Below are 20,786 nucleotides of genomic sequence, written 5' to 3' on the forward strand. Positions count from 1 at the left end.
GTTACTGGTGCACAAAATGAACCGTGCATGAACATCACCTTGTTCAAAGAACAAAACCAACACAGTGCACGAACTCACAACAAATTACACACCTGCAAATCAGTGTGACTTCCGCTGTTGCCGTATCCATAATACGCCAATAGGGAGACGTTTTTATTTACACAATGAGTCGGGTGTGTCTTGACCTCCACGGCGGAGGCTCCGCCGAACCCCTGAGGCCGACTCACTGAACCCCTAGGGTTCGATCGAACCCAGGTTAAGAACCACTGATCTAGAGATTTAAGCGGTTGAAGTAAAAATAACGCGATTGGACTGGAAAATGAGTCAGAGTCAAAGGAAACGTATCAGAATTTTAAAGAACCGCTCTGGTTAATTGTTCTACTGTGGATTAGTAAAGTGGTTCAGGTGTACACACACCAGGTAGGATAGTTCACATTTGTTTTAGCATTTTAATTTGTCCTAATTTTTATTGTTTTATATACAATTGTAGACAAATTATTATTTGTTACATTCATGTGTTTATCTGTACTTGTGATCCAAAAAGTTTTGTAGGTGAGCGCAAATCTCATTGTCAATGCATATATGGGATATGGCACCACCTTATAGAGCGTTTACAATGAAAACACAAAAGCCAAATTCAATTGTTATAAATATTTCAGAAGAATTCCCACCAATATATATACTCCGTGTAATTTTGAATTATTCAGTTCCAAATCTTATCTTATTATTTGTAATTGTTTCCTTGATTAAAAACAAGTTATTTCTAAAAAAAAATAATTTAGTTAATTAATTTAATTTTTTAGGGGACGGCGTGGCGAGACTGGGAGAGTGACCGTGCCAGCAACCTGAGGGTTCCTGGTTCGATCCCCACCTTCTACCAACCTCGTCACGTCCGTTGTGTCCTTGAGCAAGACACCTGACCCTTGCTCCTGATGGATCGTGGTTAGGGCCTTGCATGGCAGCTCCTGCCATCAGTGTGTGAATGTGTGTGTGAATGGTTGAATGTGGAAATAGTGTCAAAGCACTTTGAGTACCTCGAAGGTAGAAAAGCACAATACAAGTATAACCCATTTAATTAAAAAAATCAATGTAACAACGAGCCAATCTCGCAAAAGAACGGTTCTTCAAGATCAGGCTGCCTTCAAAGAGTCATAATTCCCATCTGTAGCTCTTAATAGAATTTTTGTTGGACCCTCCTCCTTTACAAAATATTTCTATTAATGTGAAACGTTTTTTAATACTTTTTTATATAGGAAGACACCTGCTTGAACAGAGGTGTCCAAAGTGCAACCTGCAGCTAATTCTTAGTGGCCCGCGACACATTTAAAAAATACTATTATAAAAAACCCATAAAAAGCAGAATAGAAGAGCAACAGGTGTAATGTAACAAGAACATGTTGACACTAATAATAACACAAAGCTGTCATTAAGGCAGATTTGTACTTTAAAACTGTCGTTGCTCAAAAAATAATAAAATCGTACTATTGATAGATAGATCAGAAGTTGATCTAGAGATTTAAGCGTTTAAATTAAAATAATATATAATGATATACAACTTATTTTTAACACTTTTATGAGGGGAGGGCCTTTTAAATCCCTGAAACCTTTAGTCTGATTTTTTTCTTTTTAATAATATTGATAAAAAAAACAATGTTTTTATTAGTGATGTCCGATAATGGCTTTTTTGCCGATATCCGATATTCCGATATTGTCCAAATCTTAATTACCGATTCCGATATCAACCGATACTGGAATTAACACATTATTATGCCTAAATTTGTTGTGATGCCCCGCTGGATGCATTAAACAATGTAACAAGGTTTTCCAAAATAAATCAACTCAAGTTATGGAAAAAAATGCCAACATGGCACTGCCATATTTATTATTGAAGTCACAAAGTGCATTATTTGCATGAGGAGGTTGAGGTGGGGGGAGGGGCTGGCGGGGGATGTATATTGTAGCGTCCCGGAAGAGTTAGTGCTGCAAGGGGTTCTGGGTATTTGTTCTGTTGTGTTTATGTTGTGTTACGGTGCGGATGTTCTCGCGAAATGTGTTTGTCATTCTTGTTTGGTGTGGGTTCACAGTGTGGCGCATATTTGTAACAGTGTTAAAGTTGTTTATACGGCCACCCTCAGTGTGACCTGTATGGCTGTTGACCAAGTATGCTTTCATACACTTGTGTGTGTGAAAAGCCGTAGATATTATGTGACTGGGCCGGCACACAAAGGCAGTGCCTTTAAGGTTTATTGGCGCTCTGTACTTCTCCCTACGTCCGTGTACACAGCGGCGTTTTAAAAAGTCATACATTTTACTTTTTGAAACCGATACCGATAATTTTGAAACCGATACCGATCATTTCCGATATTACATTTTAAAGCATTTATCGGCCGATAATATCGGCAGTCTGATATTATCGGACATCTCTAGTTTTTATGGATTATTTACCTATTTAACACTTCAATTACTTCACATCACAACAGTTGATATGTAGATATTTAAGTGTTGAAAGTTAAAAAAAAAAAACATTAATATATGACTTATTTTAACACTTTAATTACCGAGACCCTTGTGGGTCCCCGGGACCTTTAACAGTAACCAAAATGAAGGGGAGCCCTAGGGGTTTATATATATATTGGTTTTGAAAATGAAAAATATCAAAATGGCCCGCATGCTTTGATTTTTCAGTGTGCGGCCCTCAGTGGAAAAAGTTAGGACACCCCTGCTCTCGACTTTTACACAAAAACATGCTTGTGGCCCCATTTTGGTCTTTAAAGTACCGATTTGGTACTAAAATCAGATGAAACGTAAACAATAGCTATCCCTATTCCTGCTGTCCTTGGACGAGAGGCAGCGTATGTACAACCCTCGCTTGTTTGATGCTACCCTCGACCCATTATAGGAGCCGAATATAGTATCAGACCATGTTGGTTATCATATGTTATGTATATGTATGTTGCCATCACTTTTCTATCAAATTTGGTTTATCGTCTCTTCCGGGTCGTTCCATTTTTAAAAGTGTGCGGCTTGGGTCACAAAAAAAGTGTAAACTAGCAGCCTTCATTAGGGGCCTTCATAAAAACATTTTTTTAGTCATAATTATGGCTGTTAACATTAACGCACGTGATTCATAAAAAAATATATATATCGCATTACCATAAATGATTAATCACAGTGTTTGTTTTCATTCGATTCTTTGGGTAACGATTCGATTCAGAATCGGTTCTCGATTCAAAACGGTTCTCGATTCAAAATCTATACATTGGATGCCAGTTCTATGATTAACTACATTCCTCCATAAAAAAGATAAACAGCGCTGATCAATTTCTATATTATTTAAAAGAAAGCTGGTCAAATATAAATAAGGCAACAAGAGAAGTATCCCACACTTTTCTTTTGTAAAGGAAATCTGTACAACAAATATGGGCATCTACAAAACCCAAAACCAGTGAAGTTGGCGCGTTGTGTAACTCGTAAATAAAAACAGAATACAATGATTTGCAAATCCTTTTCCACTTATATTCAATTGAATATACTGCAAAGACAAGATATTTAATGTTCGAACTAGTAAACTTTATTTTTTGCCAATATTAGCTCATTTGGACTTTGACGCCTGCAACATGTTTCAAAAAAGCTGGCACAAGTGGCAAAAAAGACTGAGAAAGTTGAGGAATGCTCATCAAACACTTATTTGGAACAGCCCACAGGTGAACAGGCTAATTGGAAACAGGTGGGTGCCATGATTGGGTATAAAAGCAGCTTCCATGAAATGCTCAGTCATTCACAAACAAGAATGGGGCAAGAGTAACCACATTGTGAACAATTGTGTGAGCAAATCGTCCAACACTTTAAGAACAACATTTCTCAACCAGCTATTGCAAAAAATGTAGGGATTTCACCATCTACGGTCCGTAATATCATCAAAAGGTTCAAAGACGAAAACCAACATTGAATGACCGTGACCTTCGATCCCTCAAGCAGTACTGCATCAAAAACCGACATTGGTGTTTAAAGGATATCACCACATTGGTTCAGGAACACTTCAGAAAACCACTGTCAGTAAGTACAGTTCGTCGCTACATTTGTAAGTGCAAGTTAAAACTCTACTATGCACAGCGAAAGCCGTTCATCAACAACATCCAGAAACGCCGCTGGCTTCGCTGGGCCCGAGCTCATCTAAGATGGACTGATGCAAAGGGGAACAGTGTTCTGTGGTCTGACGAGTCCACATTTCAAATTGTTCTTGGAAACTGTGGATGTTGTGTCCTCCGGACCAAAGAGGATAAGAACCATCTGGACTGTTATAAGGGCAAAGTTCAAAAGCCAGCATCTGTGATGGTATGGGGGTGTATTAGTGCCCAAAGCATGGGTAACTTACACATCTGTGAAGGCACCATTAATGCTGAAAGTACATACAGGTTTTGGAGCAACATATGTTGCCACCCAAGCAACGTCTTTTTCATGGACGCCCCTGCTTATTTCAGCAAGACAATGGCAAGCCACATTCTGCACATGTTACAACAGTGTGGCTTCGTAGTAAAAGAGTGCGGGTACTAGACTGGCCTGCTTGTAGTCCAGACATGTCTCTCATTGAAAATGTGTGGCGCATTATGAAGCCTAAAATACCACAACGGAGGCCCCGGACTGTTGAACAACTTAAGCTGTACATCAAGCAAGAATGGGAAAGAATTCCACCTGAAAAGCTTCAAAAATTGTTCTCCTCAGTTCCCAAATGTTTACTGAGTGTTGTTAAAAGGAAAGGCCATGTAACACAGTGGTAAAAATGCCCCTGTGCCAACTTTTTTGCAATGTGTTGCTGCCATTAAATTCTAAGTAAAAAAAAAAAATGTTTCTCAGTTCGAACATTAAATATCTTGTCTTTGCAGTGCATTCAATTGAATATAAGTTGAAAAGGATTTGCAAATCATTGTATTCTGTTTTTATTTACCATTTACACAACGTGCCAACTTCACTGGTTTTGGGTCAACAAAATGATTTGCCTCAGTGGCTGGACAGGACAGATTGAAAAAATAAATAAAACAATTTAATAAAATGTTTTGATTCAAATTGATAAATGTAATTAAGAATCGTTACAAATAAGAATACCGATTAATCTGAAGTATATATTTTTTACACCCCTCGTGATCACGTCACACACCAGGCAGTGTGATGATAGAGTGATGTGTTCTGCGCCCTTCAAAACAAACTGACAAAACTTTAAATAAAACTGAGATGATGAGTTAGTATTGCAGCGACAGACTTCGTTATCATTGCCGCACATCAAGTGCAAAATAGCATCTTAAGGCGAAACATGAACGTGAGGATGGCGTCGCTAACATGAATGCTAAACGGACAGCAAACAAACTATGCTGGCTGAGTTTATCTGCGTATAGCACAGATTAATTAAATAGTGCTGCAAGATATCGTTCATGTCCGCAATTGTTACTCGCGTCGTATTTAACAAGCTCCTTCTTCTTCTCTATCCTCTTGTTGTGTGGCATTCATCTTCCGCTGTTGCCATTTCTAATGTAAAGTAGTGTACAGTTTTAACTTATATCTGTCAATAAAGACTCCATATGGAGCTTAAAAATTCCAGTACAACAAAGATGACGGGGAGAAAATGCTGTTGAAAATGGAGCCACATAAATAAATCGCCAACAAAACGGCGCATCCTGAAGGCAGCTTGAAGATGGTTTATAAAACATAATGTAGTCCAGTGTTTTTCAACTGTGAGATACAGTCTGGTGTGCCGTGGGAGATTATGTAATTTCACCTACTTGGGTTAAATTTTTTTTTTTGCAAAACCAGAAATTATAATAAATAAACAATGTGCCGTTGTTGAGTGTCTGTACTGTCTAGAGCTCGGCAGAGTAACTATGTAATACTCTTCCATATCAGTAGGTGGCAGCAAGTAGCTAATTGCTTTGTCGTGATCACAATATGCGGACGACAGCGGGAGGCAGCGTGAAGGTAAAAAGCTATCCAACGCTTAAACCAAAAATAAACAAAAGGCAAGTGCCGCTAAGAAAAAGGCATTGAAGTTTAGGAATGGCTATGCAAAACGAAACTAAAACTGAACTGGCGGCAAAGTAAACAAAAACAGAATGCTGGACGACAGCAAAGACTTACAGCGTGTGGAGCAGACGGTGTCCACAAAGTACATCCGTACATGACATGACAATCAACAATGTCCCCACAAAGAAGGGTACCGTCTGCACAATTTAAATAGTCTTGATTGCGAAAACAAAACAGATGCGGGGAATAGCGTTCAAGGAAGACATGAAACTGTTATGGGAAAATAACAACAAAAGAGGAAAAGCCACCAAAATAGGAGCGCAAGACAAGAACTAAAACGCGACACACAGGAAAACACCAAAACACTCCAAATAAGTCACGGCGTGAAGTGACAGGTCGTGACAGTACACCTACTTTGAGACAAGAGTTATTGTGAAGCATGGTTGGTTATGGTTTGAATTCATACGACTTTTTAATTGTCAATATCGGTTGCTGAGTTTCATTTTTCAATGATTTCTGCTGGTTGTGTGCCATGGGATTTTTTTCAATGAATAAAATGTGCCTTGGCTCGGAAAAGGTTGAAAAACACTGATCTAGTCAACAGTTTGACCAAAGAACAACCATTACATGTTGTGTAGACCAGTGTTTTTCAACCACTGTGCCGCGGCACACTAGTGTGCCGTGCGATATTGTCTGGTGTGCCGTGGGAAATTATGCAACTTCACCTAATTGGTCCAAAAAATATTTTTTTGCAAATCAATAATTATAATCTGCAAATACAGTGCCATTCCTCGTGCTGTGTAGGACTCGGCTGTAGAACTGTGATCCCAGTATGCAGACCACAGCGTGCAGGTAAAAAGTATGTAACGCTTAAGCCAGAAAGGAAAATGTCAGGCTTGTCCCTGACAGTTTGACTGTGTTTTAGTTTTTCCTCTGCGTTTGTCTTAGTTTTCTGTCAGCGCTTTTATTTTGTCTTAATTTCCTGATTGTCTCCCTGAGTGCTGCTTCCCCTCAGCTGTGGCTGATTGGCACCTGGCCACACCTGGTGTCAATCAGCCAGCTGCTATTTAAACCTGCCTTCCCCTCCAGTCAGTGCTGGATTATTGTCATTGCCATTGTCTTTCCTACTTGTCGATGCCAGTGTAGCTGTAAGCGGTAGCGGTAAGCTATTTATTGTAGATGTTTTTTAGCTTGCTGTCTTTTTGTTCCTCGTCTTCCAGTTCCTGTTTTCCTGGCATCCTGTTCCTAGTTCCTGGTTTGTGTTTTTTCCTTTATTTTATGAACATTAAATATTGTTTTCCTACACAATGCCTTCCACCTTCTCTGCATCTCGGGGTTCGTGTCCTACAAACTCTGACAGAAAAGGCAATAAAGCATAGGGATGGCTATGTTAAACGACAGTAAAACTGAACTGGCTACAAAGTACCGGTAAACAGAAACAGAATGCTGGACGACAGCAAAAACTTGCAGCGTGTGGAGCAGGGACGACGTCCACAAAGTACATCTATACATGACATGGCAAGCAACAATGTCCACACAAAGAAGAATAGCAACAACTTCAATAGCCTTGCTTGCTAACACAAAGCAGGTGCGGGGAATAGCTCTCCAAGGAAGACATGAAACTGCTACAGGAAAACACCAAAATAACAGCGCAAGACAAGAACTAAAGCACTACACACAGCAAAACACCAACAAACTCAAAATAAGGCACGAGGAGGACATGGTGGAGTTTAATTTTTTAACGTTCAATGCAGAAAAAAAAATCATAATATGACTCCTTTAACAAGCCTTCTGTATGAAAATAGACCTGAATAGACTCGCTCATTGGCAGTGCGCTTTATAATCCGGTGCGCCCTATGTTGCAAAACATATAGTATATATGTGCTGACTAATAATAATATTTCCAGGTCAAATGTAGTGACTTTTTCACAGTACCAGTGCGGTGTCAATACAGCCAGTAAGTGTGCAACACACTCAATGAGGTGTCTTTTTCTAAGTAGCTATCAGTAACTCATTTCGGTGCGTAAAATGAGGCAAAAGTTAGGAACTGACGTTAGTTTTTCACCTGTACAGATTCACGTCAAAAGCTGCACACCAACAACAAAGGGTTTTAGGTGATTACCAACCATGGCAACAAAAGTGCAACATGCAGGGTCTGCTGTGCTCTGGCATTATCTACCCTTCCTGTTACTTTCCTCCCTGACTAGAGGGGATTATAGTTGTGTCTAAATCCACACAACACAATCTGTCTAAGGCCTCTCCTGATGTAAACAGTCCAACTCACAGTTATCTGTCACATTACTTCCGTTTACTCCTGTTATTCCAACACAGTGTTTTGCATTTCATAATTCTTTGACTTCTTGGACTTTTTCTTTGGGTTTTCTTGTTTTAGCTTGGACTTTTATCCAAACTAACAGTTTGAGTTAACAGGTTAAATGTAATGAGAACAGGTTGCAATGTTAACTCTAATAACTTTTTCTTTTGTCGTTACTCAAAAAATAATAATGATTCAAAATCAACGGTTTTATGAATTATTTACCTATTGAAGGCTCCAATTACTAAATATTCCACTTTGAAATATTTTATGGGAGAAATTAGGGGTTGGCCCTGCGATGAGGTGGCAACTTGTCCAGGGTGTACCCCGCCTTCCGCCCGATTGTAGCTGAGATAGGCTCCAGCACCCCCCGCGACCCCGAAGGGAATAAGCGGTAGAAAATGGATGGATGGATGGAAATTAGGGGTGAAACGATTGAGCGATACATCGATATCGCTTTATAATTTCAAGTACATTGATCTGTGCTCGGCAGGTTTGCCTTCCAAGAGATAGGTATCGATCCATCCATCCATCCATTTTCTACCCCTTGTCCCGTTCGGGGTATCGTTTAAAAGGGAATTGATTGATTTGATCAATACTAGAAAAAAGAAAACATTGGATTTAAAGAGGAACTCCACTTTTTGGGGGAATTTTGCCAATTGTTCATAATCATTATGACAGACATGACGATGGATGGAATTTGTATTAAATAAATGTAAATAAAAGTCTGCTTGCTGAGGAGCCAATGGGAGCTCCACTATTCTTCCCATAAAACCATTCAAAAAGCACCAACAATACTCATTTACATTACACTTTAATATGAACCAGGTATTGGTGATATCGTTATTATAAGTGCTAACGCAGATGAACTATTTATATCGGCGCCGTGATCACTTCCGAGTGTGCCTATGTTTACGTCATCAAGTGGTCTGTTGCTTCCTCGCTTCCCTGCTCCCTGTAAATTTATTGGAGATCAGAAATCACCTGAAAAGTAGATGGTTGAGGATATAATAGTGGGAATGTATAAACATCCCAGCAGTCGGCATCCTAATGACAGCAGACTTTGTACAGTAAGTAATGTTTTATTATGTATGTTGGCTCTCATGGAGTCTGTAGTGAGTAATAATCTGTGATGAAGAAAAAAAACAAAAGCAGACTTTGCGATGCGTTTTTTGAAATGAATATGTGTATGCTAAAAAATTATCAAAATATGTAAATATTAAATGTTATTATAAAGGTGCCTGTTACTACATTACATATTACATATTGCAAGAAGGAGCGCTGCCGCGGGTCTTTTCTACCCACAGCCTTGAGACTTTACAACGCACTTATGTAATTACTGGGATGTTTTTTGTTTTTGTTTTTTTTCGTGGTGTGCAATACAAATGTTAGTGTTTTTGTTGGATTGTATCTTATATTTGTAAATACATATTAGTGAGCAATTTGTAGTATTTATTTATTTATTTTATTACGCTTTACTTCTGTTACTGTATGTAAAAACCTGCACTGCAACAACGTAATTTCCCCATTGTGGGATAAATAAAAGTCTATACTATCCATATGTACTTACATCATGTATATAAAACCCTAATGGAGGTGTTTGGATGTTTTAGGCGCTCTATAGGCAGAATTAAACTGCTCCGATAGGCTCCATTGTAATCGGACGTTTGATCAAATGTATTTATTATTTAGAATGCATGTTAAAAAAAATCCATCCGTCGTCATGTCTTTCATAATGATTGTGAACAATAGGCAAAATTCCAAAAAAAGTGCAGTTCCCCTTTGAACGGCAGACTTTATATAAAGTTTAGCACTTGCAATAATAAAGATTTTAAACGTTAACTCTATTTTCCCGTCTGTGGCGTCATCAGAACAAAAATGGTGGATAGCTACAGTTTAATACATGGTGCTGTTGTACTGCTTCTCCAATGCCGGGCATTTCAATATCCTAACTTTCAGCTACAGCACGATTGCAAAAGCCACGACAAATACAAACGCCACAACACAATGACAAAGCCGCAACACAACTTTAAGCCCCAAAAGATGCAGCCAATACAATGGAAGTGACAGCGGTGCAAGTTACTGCGATGCAGCGATTCCCAGAACACAAAGACAAATAATTTTGTGAGAAACAATCAAATAAAAGAGATGGATGAAGGAGGCTATGGAAATTAGGAAGCGAGGGACCAACACCCGGGGCGCTCTCCGTCATCAGCGACGCGAGGGCAGAGAACAGATACTGTATGGCCTAGTCGGGGAACTTTATTTAGCAGGTAATTTTACTGTTAAAATGTTGGTTACTGTACTTTTATTGAAAATTGCTTGAATGTTTCAAATGTGAGCAGTAATTGTTTCCTCTTGTCAATTCAACATTAAGTTGTTCGTTGCACTTTATTCAAATAAGATGTGAATGCATTGGCCATTAATTGTTGTTTACTTGCTTGTTTATATCCATAATTCATTTATACATAATTCCCTTACAATAAATAACAGGAATACAGGAAAATTCACCTGCAGTGTCCAGTAGCCACTATTTATTTCACAGTCACACTGCTTGATTTTTTTGTTGTTGCTAAAAAGCAAGTTGCTTGTGTTATACGTAAAATAAAATCTCTTTATAAGTTTCAATGGTACAAAATAACTAAAAAATATAATAAATAATTTTGGCTACATTATCAAATCCAGCTTTAATAAAACTATCTCTCACACACTTTTCATTGTAATTCCACAAATAGTACATTACTTCACCAAGCAAAAACTACTGTATATATATATGTAGTCTTTATCTCCTAAGACACCAATGAATGTCAGTCAATTAATTGGTAAACAATGAAAACCAGCTCATTTTCATCACTCTCTAAAAAATTAAAACCAAGACAGCAAGGACAGGACGTGTCCTGGGAAAGCAGTTACTGTATTTTCCGGACTACCGTATTTTTTGGACTATAAGTCGCTCCGGAGTATAAGTCGCATTTTTGGGGGAAATTTATTTGATAAAACCCAACACCAAAAATAGACATTTGAAAGGCAATTTAAAATAAATAAAGAATAGTGAACAACAGGCTGAATAAGTGTACGTTATATGAGGCATAAATAACCAACTGAGAACGTGCCTGGTATGTTAACGTAACATATTATGGTAAGAGTCATTCAAATAACTATAACATATAGAACATGCTATACGTTTACCAAACAATCTGTCACTCCTAATCGCTAAATCCCATGAAATCTTATACGTCTAGTCTCTTACGTGAATGAGCTAAATAATATTATTTGATATTTTACGGTAATGTGTTAATAATTTCACACATAAGTCGCTCCCGAGTATAAGTCGCACCCCCGGCCAAACTATGAAAAAAACTGCGACTTATAGTTTGAAAAATACGGTATATTCCGCATTGGTATATAAGCCGCACCCACAACATTTTACAAGAAAAAAAGGTGTTTTTTCATATATAAGCCGCACCAGACTATAAACCACAGATATATGCTACTTTGTTGTGAAATGAGATGTTTACATAAAAAGATTTTGTAAATGTTTATTATATTATGTATCTTAATTGTTTTCAAACGGTGCATGTAGCACGGCAGTAAAACGGCTAATTAAACAAAACAGAAAAGTCATTGATGTCTTTATTCATCATTTATGAGATGAATAAGATGTTCTCTTTTTTTAATAAGGTTCAAAATGTTTATCAGGATTCTTCTTCCTTTTACCATGTAAACACTTTTAAGTTTGAACAGTTTCTTAAAGTGGATCATTTTTGTACTTTTTTGAATTTCTTTGCTTAACCCATTCTATAACTTAGCTGTTAGCGAAGTAAAATCCATAGATTAGCCGCACCTTTGTAAAAGCTGCATGGTTCAAAGCTTGGGAAAAAAGTAGCGGCTTTTATAGTCGGAAAAATACGGTAGTTTGGTCACCCTAATCTAAACTGCACTTCCTTGATGGATATGGATTTACAGTACGCGTCATGTTTATTGTACATCAAAAGGCAGTCACTATACACAAAAGAGGCTGGAAAATAAAAATCTTTACAAAGACAAAAAGCTGTTTTTAGTCACATAATTAGCGGTGTATTAATTGAGCATTCACATATAGAGTATTGTTAGTATCATTCCGGCCATTTCTCAGTCGATTATTGTCCATCCATCAGTATTTAACTGGTGCTTTCAGGCAATTTCAAGACAGCTCAATGTAAATCCAAAACAGGCACTTTAGTAGGCAGCCAAACGTCCTAATGGGGGTCCTACAGGCAGTAGCAATGTTTTTTGGCAGCTCTGGCAACCCTAATGCAGTGATTTTCAACCTTTTTTGAGCCAAGGCACATTTTTTGTGTTGACAAAATCCGGAGGCACACCACCAGCAGAAATCATTAAACAACGAAATTCAGTTGACAGTAAAAAGTCGTTGTCGCAATTGTTGGATATGACTTTAAACCATAACCAACCATGCATCAATATAGCTCTTGTCTCAAAGTAGGTGTACTGTCACCACCCGTCACATCACGCCGTGACTTATTTGGAGTTTTTTGCTGTTTTCCTGTGTGTAGTGTTTTAGTTCTTGTCTTGCGCTCCAAAAAAAAAAACACTGCCCTAATGAATCATCCATCCATCCATTTTCTACCGCTTGTCCCGGTCTTTGCAAATACCTTTTCAGCGCCATCATTCACTTTCCCTTTAACTCAGGGGTGTCCAAAATGAGGCCCGAGGGCCATTTGCGGTCCGCAGATAATTTTATATTGGCCCGCGACTCATTTTAAGAATACTATTACCAAAAGAAACATTAAAAATGAAAAAAAAGGGAAAACAGGTGTAATGTGACGGGAAAATGTTGCAATATTGACACTAATAACACAAAGGCAACACAGGCTTTTGTTTTATTTTAAAACTGTCATTGCTTAAAAAGTCTTAAAAACCTACAATCGACCGATGGATCTGATGTTGATCTTGAGATGTAGGTGATGAAAACAAAAATAATATTTTAGAGAATTCCTTTTTATTGTCATTCAAAATTTTGTTGCATTAGCTCGTTGTAGTGCAGGATAAAAGAGCAATAAGGTGCAGATATAAATAAATAGATTACTGTACAGATAAAAATATTGCACTTTTTCACATGCATCCATGTTTTTGGATGTATGTTATATTGTCTTTATATTCCAGCGAGTTAATCCATTTTGGGGGGGAATTGAGGGGATTATTATGATGGGTTCAAGAATCTTACGGCCTGAGGGAAGAAGCTCTTACAGAACCTGGAGGTTCTGCTACTGAGGCTGCGGAACCTCTTTCTAGAGTCCAGCAGAATATATAGTAACATAACTTATTATACACACTTCTATGAGTGGGCGCCTTTCGGATCCCCAGTTTTTTTTAACAGTCATTGTGTTATGTTCTGTCAGTCTTGAACCCAAAAAAATGCAGAGACGGCAGGTAAACATGACTTTAGTGTAAAAACAATAAACAAACCCAAGGTGGAAATAGTGCAACTGGGAAGTGCACAGGGAACATGCAATTACAAGCTAAACCGGAAACAATGATGGGCAGGCTGGTTTATAAAGAAACCTTATTGGCAATCTGAAACAGGTGTGCTTAGATTGCCAATCAGGGACAATTGTGGGAGACAGCGCTAGGGCCATAGTAGTAAGTAAGAGCACTGGAAAGGTGACAATACCAAACAGAGTAAAGAAAATGAATCAAGTCCAAACCCGTCATGACATTCATGACACAGTGTTCAAAAAATTGTTTTGAATCAAAATCAATGTTGCTATGAAATGTTTACCAATTTAAGGCTTCACCTAAAATATTCCACTTTGAAAAATGTTTTGGGGAAATTAGTACATATTTGATGTGTTTGCCAGCGCATAAAACATAAAAAAAACCTCTATTGCAATGGATAGAACTGAAGTTGATCAATAGATATTTCAGTGTTGAAAGTAAAAAAAATATATAATATACAGTGTGACTTATTTTTAACACACTGACGACTAGATCTGACCAATCTAAGTCTATGAGCACGAACTGATTAAGCGAAACGTCTTCTAAGACAAACCAAACAGTCCAGGCTGAATGAGAACATTCATAGACACTCTAACGACCGGGACCCTTTTGGGTCTCTGGGACCTTTAACACTCACCAAAATTGAGGGGAGCCCTAATGGTTATGAAAATTTAAAATATAAAAACAGCATTGCATGCTTTCATTTTTCAGCGTGCGGCCCTCAATAGAAGACGTTTGGACACCCTTCAAGGTACTCAAAGCACTTTGACACTATTTCCACATTCAGCCATTCACCCACTGATGGCAGAAAGCTGCCATGCAAGGCTTTAAACACAACCCATCAGTAGCAAAGGTGAAGTGTCTTGCCCAAAGACACAACGAACGTGACGAGGATGGTGGAAGCTGGAATCGAACCGAGAACCCTCAAGTTGCTGGCACAGCCACTGTATCATCTGCGCCACGCCACTCCTAAATATAACTGTTACAGTGTAAGCATGCTTAAGTTTTGTACGTTTTGTACATTTTTGTACGTTTAAACCTAAAAATTATGGATTTCGCGCTAAATTGTACGTATGCTTACCGTTCGCATGTTAGCAAGCTAACGTTTAATGCTAGCATTTTAGCTAATTGTGTACTTTTAAACCTAAAAATCACTGATTTTATTAATAGCTTGTACCTATTAACAAACAGCATTCACACACAATTTCTCCAGACATTGTCATATCTAGTTTGACAATACATTTATCATACAGTACTCACAAAGAATTAGGGATATTCGGCTTCTAGATGAAGCTGAAATGCACTACAAACTTTACAGAATGCTGCTGCTCGAGTCCTGACTAGAACCAGGATATTTGACCATATAGTCCAGTTTACTTGGTCTCTGCACTGGTTTCCTGTTGCTCAGAGAATAGACTTTGAAACAGCTCTGCTTGTCAACAAGTCTTTTCATGGTATTGTGCCAAAGTACATCTCTGACATGTTGAAACCATACGAACCATCTCGGCCTCTGAGAACCTCAGGGAGTGGTCTCCTGCTGGTGCCCAGAGTCAGGACCAAACATGGTGAGGCTATGTTTCAGTTTTATGCTCCTCAAATCTGGAAGATGCGAGCAAGGCCTCAAAGTTATCAATGTTCAAATCCAGGCTGAAAACATTTTTATTTAATTATGACAATGGTAAATGGGTTATACTTGTATGCCGTATTTTTTGGAGTATAAGTCGCTCCGGAGTATAAGTCGCACCCGCCGAAAATGCATAATAAAGAAGAAAAAAAACATACATAAGTCGCACTGGAGTATAAGTCGCATTTTTTGGGGAAATGTATTTGATAAAACCCAACAACAAGAATAGACATTTGAAAGGCAATTTAAAATAAATAAAGAATAGTGAACAACAGGCTGAATAACCAACTGAGAACGTGCCTGGTATGTTAACGTAACATATTATGGTAAGAGTCTGTCAAATAACTATAACATATAGAACATGCTATACGTTTACCAAACAATCTGTCACTCCTAATCGCTAAATCCCATGAAATCTTATACGTCTAGTCTCTTACGTGAATGAGCTAAATAATATTATTTGATATTTTACGGTAATGTGTTAATAATTTCACACATAAGTCGCTCCTGAGTATAAGTCGCACCCCCGGCCAAACTATGAAAAAAACTGCGACTTATAGTCCGAAAAATACGGTCGAGCTTTTCTACCTTCAAGGTACTCAAAGCGCTTTGAAACTACTTCCACATTCACCCATCCACACACTGATCAACCAACCGATCCACGCCACCCCCCAACAACTGAAAGTATTTTTATGATGATTATATAATATTTTATGATTTTAATTTGGAATTATGATTATTTTCATGATCATTTCATTTTTATTTTGCCTTGTAATTTTCGGTAAAACACTTTGAATTGCCTTGTGTACGTACTGTGCTCCATAATAAACGTGCCTTGCCTTCAGGTAAACTTATTTCAATCTTCTCTAAACATTTAAATTTCCAATTGTTCAATGTTTCAGAATTGTTTGCACAACTTTCTGTTCTCTAACAAGGAGCAGGTGTGTGATCCATGAATAGATCAATAGGTTATTAAAATTATTACAATAAGTATATTCTTCTTCATGCTGTTCACAGTTTGACTTTCCTGAGATCAAGATTGCAGGATGTTCTCAGAGGGAAGTGGCCACTGAGCTTACAGTGTCACAGAGTGTAAAAGAAAGTACGGAAGCTTTGAACAGTTGGGAAATTCAAAAGTTGAGAGGAGAACACAATTAGTTCACCTGTAAGGTTATCGTGCATTTTAGGTTCATCCCGAAATTTCACTCGGAAGCCGAAAATGGCTAACTTTTTGTGAGTAGTGCATTGTAAAATCAGTAAGAAATATCTTGTTTTAAAACCCAATGGAAATTTTAAAGTTCCATTGATTTATGACACACTTACAATATGTTTTGCTAACCCGGCCTTAATCAATGACAATAAATCCATATCAAATATCACTGACAACAGCCGGCTTCTTGTCTGCTGCCACCATCCATAACTAATTATTACAAAAGCTTTCATTTCTACCCTACTACAGTATATTTTACATCCACCTTACATGAATTTACCTTCCTAAAACATGTGTGTGAGACATGATGATCCTCATAGCCACACATTTTTATGGCAGATTAGATTGAATAGAGCGGGGGTCTGCAACGCGCAGCTTTCGAGCCACAAGCGGCTCTTTAGCGCTGCCCTAGTGGTTCCCTGGAGCTTTTTCAAAAAATTATGAAAACGGAAAAAGATGAGGAAAAAATATATTTTTTGTTTTTTAATATGGTTTCTGTAGGAGGACAAACGTGACATGAACCTTCCTAATTGTTAGAAATCCCACTGTTTACGTTAAACATGCTTGACTGACGAGAGTATTTGGCGCGCGCCATTTTGTCCTACTTTCGGAAGTCCTTGAACGCACCGTAGTTTGTTTACAACTTTCCTTGATGCTGCCACAGAAAGACGTGTTTTATGCCACTCCTTCTTTGTCTCTATTTGTCCATCAAACATTTTATGCTGTGCGTGAATCCTCAAAGGTGAGCTTTGTTGATGTTATTGACTTGTGTGGAGTGCTAATCAGATATATTTGGTCACTGCATGACTGCAAGCTAATCGATGCTCACATGCTATTTATGCTAGCTGCATGAACATAACGCATCATTATGCCTCGTAATTAGGTATATTTGAGGTCATTTTATTTGTAGTTTCCGTTTCCTTCAAATTGAACACACACATACTTTACCTTTGGCCATTCTAAGCCAGTAATTTCCAGGAGTTATAACACCCTCTGAAAAAACTCAGTTTTAGTAATGTTTTCCAATGTTGTAAACATGTGTAGAATAAATATTACATTCCAACATTTCTGTCAACTAAGATGTGCATCAGCCTGCGACACATAGTCATTTTGATAGTAGTCTAATATAGCTAATATAGACACCTACATCATGTGTTGCCTTCATTTTAACACTTATATAAGGTCTTTACATTTTTTGCGGCTTCAGACAGACTATTTTTGGTCCAATATGGCTCTTTCAACATTTTGAGTTGCCGACCCCTGGAATAGAGAGTAGTATTCAATTATTGGCCATCACTCATCAATGCTGTGTAACAAGCTCCATATTTGAACCTCTTATTCAGCATTGTAATTATAAATGTACACTAGTGTCACTCCAAACAGCAACAATAAATACCCTGTTAGTAGCGTTCCTGTAGTTGCAGTCTATTCTAACAGAATGTGGCCTTCTATCTACTTATGCTTCAAAATAATCCCAGACAAACAAACAAACTAAGGCAAAAAAACATACCTTTAAATTTCCGAACCTCGCGGGTCAAATATGATCGGACTGATGTGGTTTTCTCATGAAGCCTCGAGGAACTGGCCGAGCTATAATCTGTCAAGTCAATCCAATAATCTCATTTATCTCTAGTGCAGTCCTCCACAAATCTATTCTATTCTGGTCTATTCGGGTTCGGTGGGTGCCGGAGGTCCAACAACGCCTTGGAAGAATGTTGGAAGGTTATTTAACGCGTTTGGAGTCATATGAACATATTTAATGTGGCGCTCCACAAACTCTGCAGGCCCCCAGTTCGATTTATAGATGAGAAGGCTGCCCTCTACTGATACAAGGATTACAGTACAATGTACAGTATGTTTAAATGTCATGCAAATCTTATAATGCATCCCATGTTTTCCCCGTATCACATTAATAAACTGTACATATTCATTAGGTCACAGTATACTTCACAGGGGTCATAGTTTTGATGCCTTCAGTGACAATCTACAATGTAAATAGTCATGAAAATAAAGAAAACGCATTGAAATGAGAAGGTGTGTCCAAACTTTTGGCCTGTGTGTGTATATATATATATATATATATATATATATATATATATATATAGACTGACCATACGTCCTCTTTTCCCCGGACATGTCCTTTTTTGCGGGGCTGTCCGGGCGGGGTTTCTTGAATGCCTCAAATGTCTGGTATTTTGAGTTAGGGTTGCGTGTATTTTCAATGTACGTCCAGGGTTAAGAAGGGGTTAAAAACAAAACAAATTGTGAAGGTGTGCGCACGCAGCAACATTCGTGAGGGAGGGGCAGAGACAGAGAGCGAGACAGTCGAGAGACAGACAGGACACAAGAGAGAAGCCGAAACGTAAATGCAACTTCACGAATGATTTGCGGGAAAAGTATCTGTGTTTTGGTCCTGGCCGTGACACATGGAAAGCAGAATGCACTGTGTGCAAAGCAGGAACGTATATATCTGTGGCAAATAAAGGGGCCAACGATCTACAAGCCCATATTGACACTACAAAGCACAAAACAGCTGTGCAGGGCGAGAGCTCGTCTGCTGTTTTTTGTTTAAATTGAATTAACTTATTTTGAGGCATTATTTATGTTTAGATTATACACAAGAGGTTATTTTAAATATTTCTACCTCTGCACTTTTTTCCAAAACTGTGAATGTTACAGAATATAAGTGTGACTTATTTTGTTATACTGTCAAGCAGTGTTGGCGTTAACGCACTTTTTGTGTCTTTTTAACGCATTGAAATCAGAAAGGACGCCGATTTTTTTATTTTTTTATTTTTTTTTTACCATTTGCGGCCCACAGCTAATGTTTTAAAGGCCCACGGCACATTCTAAAAATACTATTAAAATAAATAAAAACATAACAAAAGTGAAAAAAAAAAGCTTACAGGTGAAATGTAATTTAGAAACAGTTGCAATGTTGACTAATAAAACAAAGCTGTTTTTTTCTTTCAAAAGGTCATTGCTCAAAACATAATATTGAATCAAAATCAATGTTTTTATGAATTATTGACCACATCAAATATTCCACTTTGAAAAATATTTTTGGTGGAAGATTTTGCATATTTTGTGTGTTTACTATAAAAAACATATTTTTGTTGGAACAACAAAACAAACAAACAAAAAAACAACATAAAAAAACTAAAACATTTTGAAATGAGAAATAGATTTGAAGTTGATGTAGACTCCAGTGATTTAAGCGTTAAATATAAAATGTATGTATGCCCTGGCACACCATTATCATCATTTCATGACCGAAGCAAAACACTTTTTACACTTTTATACTGAAATGAATACACCTACAACTTATTAAATAAAAACATAGAAAAAACTACCAACAGCGGTAAAGTTCAGATCCATGAAGGAAAGAAGAAAGTGAATGAATGTTTATAACTGAATACATTTACATATGCATACACATTTGTTTTCTTTTGGTAACGTTTATGACCTTTTTCTAAAACACAATATAGAATGTGAGATATAACAGGATAATGCATACATTTGTCATTTGTTTTCAAAACGCTTACAAAAAAGTGGGACCCCATTTTTATGACTTGATGGACCCCATTTTGAAAATTCCTAGCGCCAACACTGCTGTCAACAGAGGAGAAAAAATGCTTTATTTAAATAAATATATTATTTATAAAGCAAGTTCGAGTATCATTGGCAAATTTTCACCTAGTCCCGGCCTTGGCGTGCTGCCCGCCTTGGCACGCATATATGTGTCCTCTTTTTGGGATTTCAGACTATGGTCAGCCTAGAATAATAAAGAACAAAAACTTTATTTCAGAATGATTTGTTTCTTTAAATGTAATTTACGTGTGTGACTGAAATACAGTAAATCCACTAAACTAAACGAATCGTTGTGAATATGTGAATATGCGGCAGCACGACTTTTAACAGGGGCCAGGAAACGTGAGCATACAACCCCAATTCTTCAGAGTTTGCACTGGCTCCCTGTTCATTTTAGAATTGATTTTAAAACCTTGCTGTTTGTTTTTAAAGCTTTACATGGACTGGCACCTCAGTATATCTCGGACCTCATCCAAATTTACACTGCTGCGTGCGCTCTGAGGTCCGAGCGCCAGCTCCAGCTCGTGGTGCCCAAAACC

General features: G+C 37.8%; 1 protein-coding gene across 1 annotated transcript in view; it reads right to left on the bottom strand.

Moving 5' to 3' along the window:
• Nucleotides 1-18,226, bottom strand: part of LOC133616503 (protein ABHD8-like) — a 37,531-nt gene extending 19,305 nt beyond the window's left edge. Inside the window, exon 1 of the mRNA XM_061975857.2 lies at nucleotides 18,167-18,226. The gene's annotated coding sequence lies outside the window, so the exon portion shown is untranslated. The remainder of the gene's footprint in view (nucleotides 1-18,166) is intronic.
• Nucleotides 18,227-20,786: the final 2,560 nt, after the last annotated feature.

Source organism: Nerophis lumbriciformis, linkage group LG14, assembly GCF_033978685.3.
Source record: "Nerophis lumbriciformis linkage group LG14, RoL_Nlum_v2.1, whole genome shotgun sequence".
Taxonomy (NCBI): Eukaryota; Metazoa; Chordata; class Actinopteri; order Syngnathiformes; family Syngnathidae; genus Nerophis; species Nerophis lumbriciformis.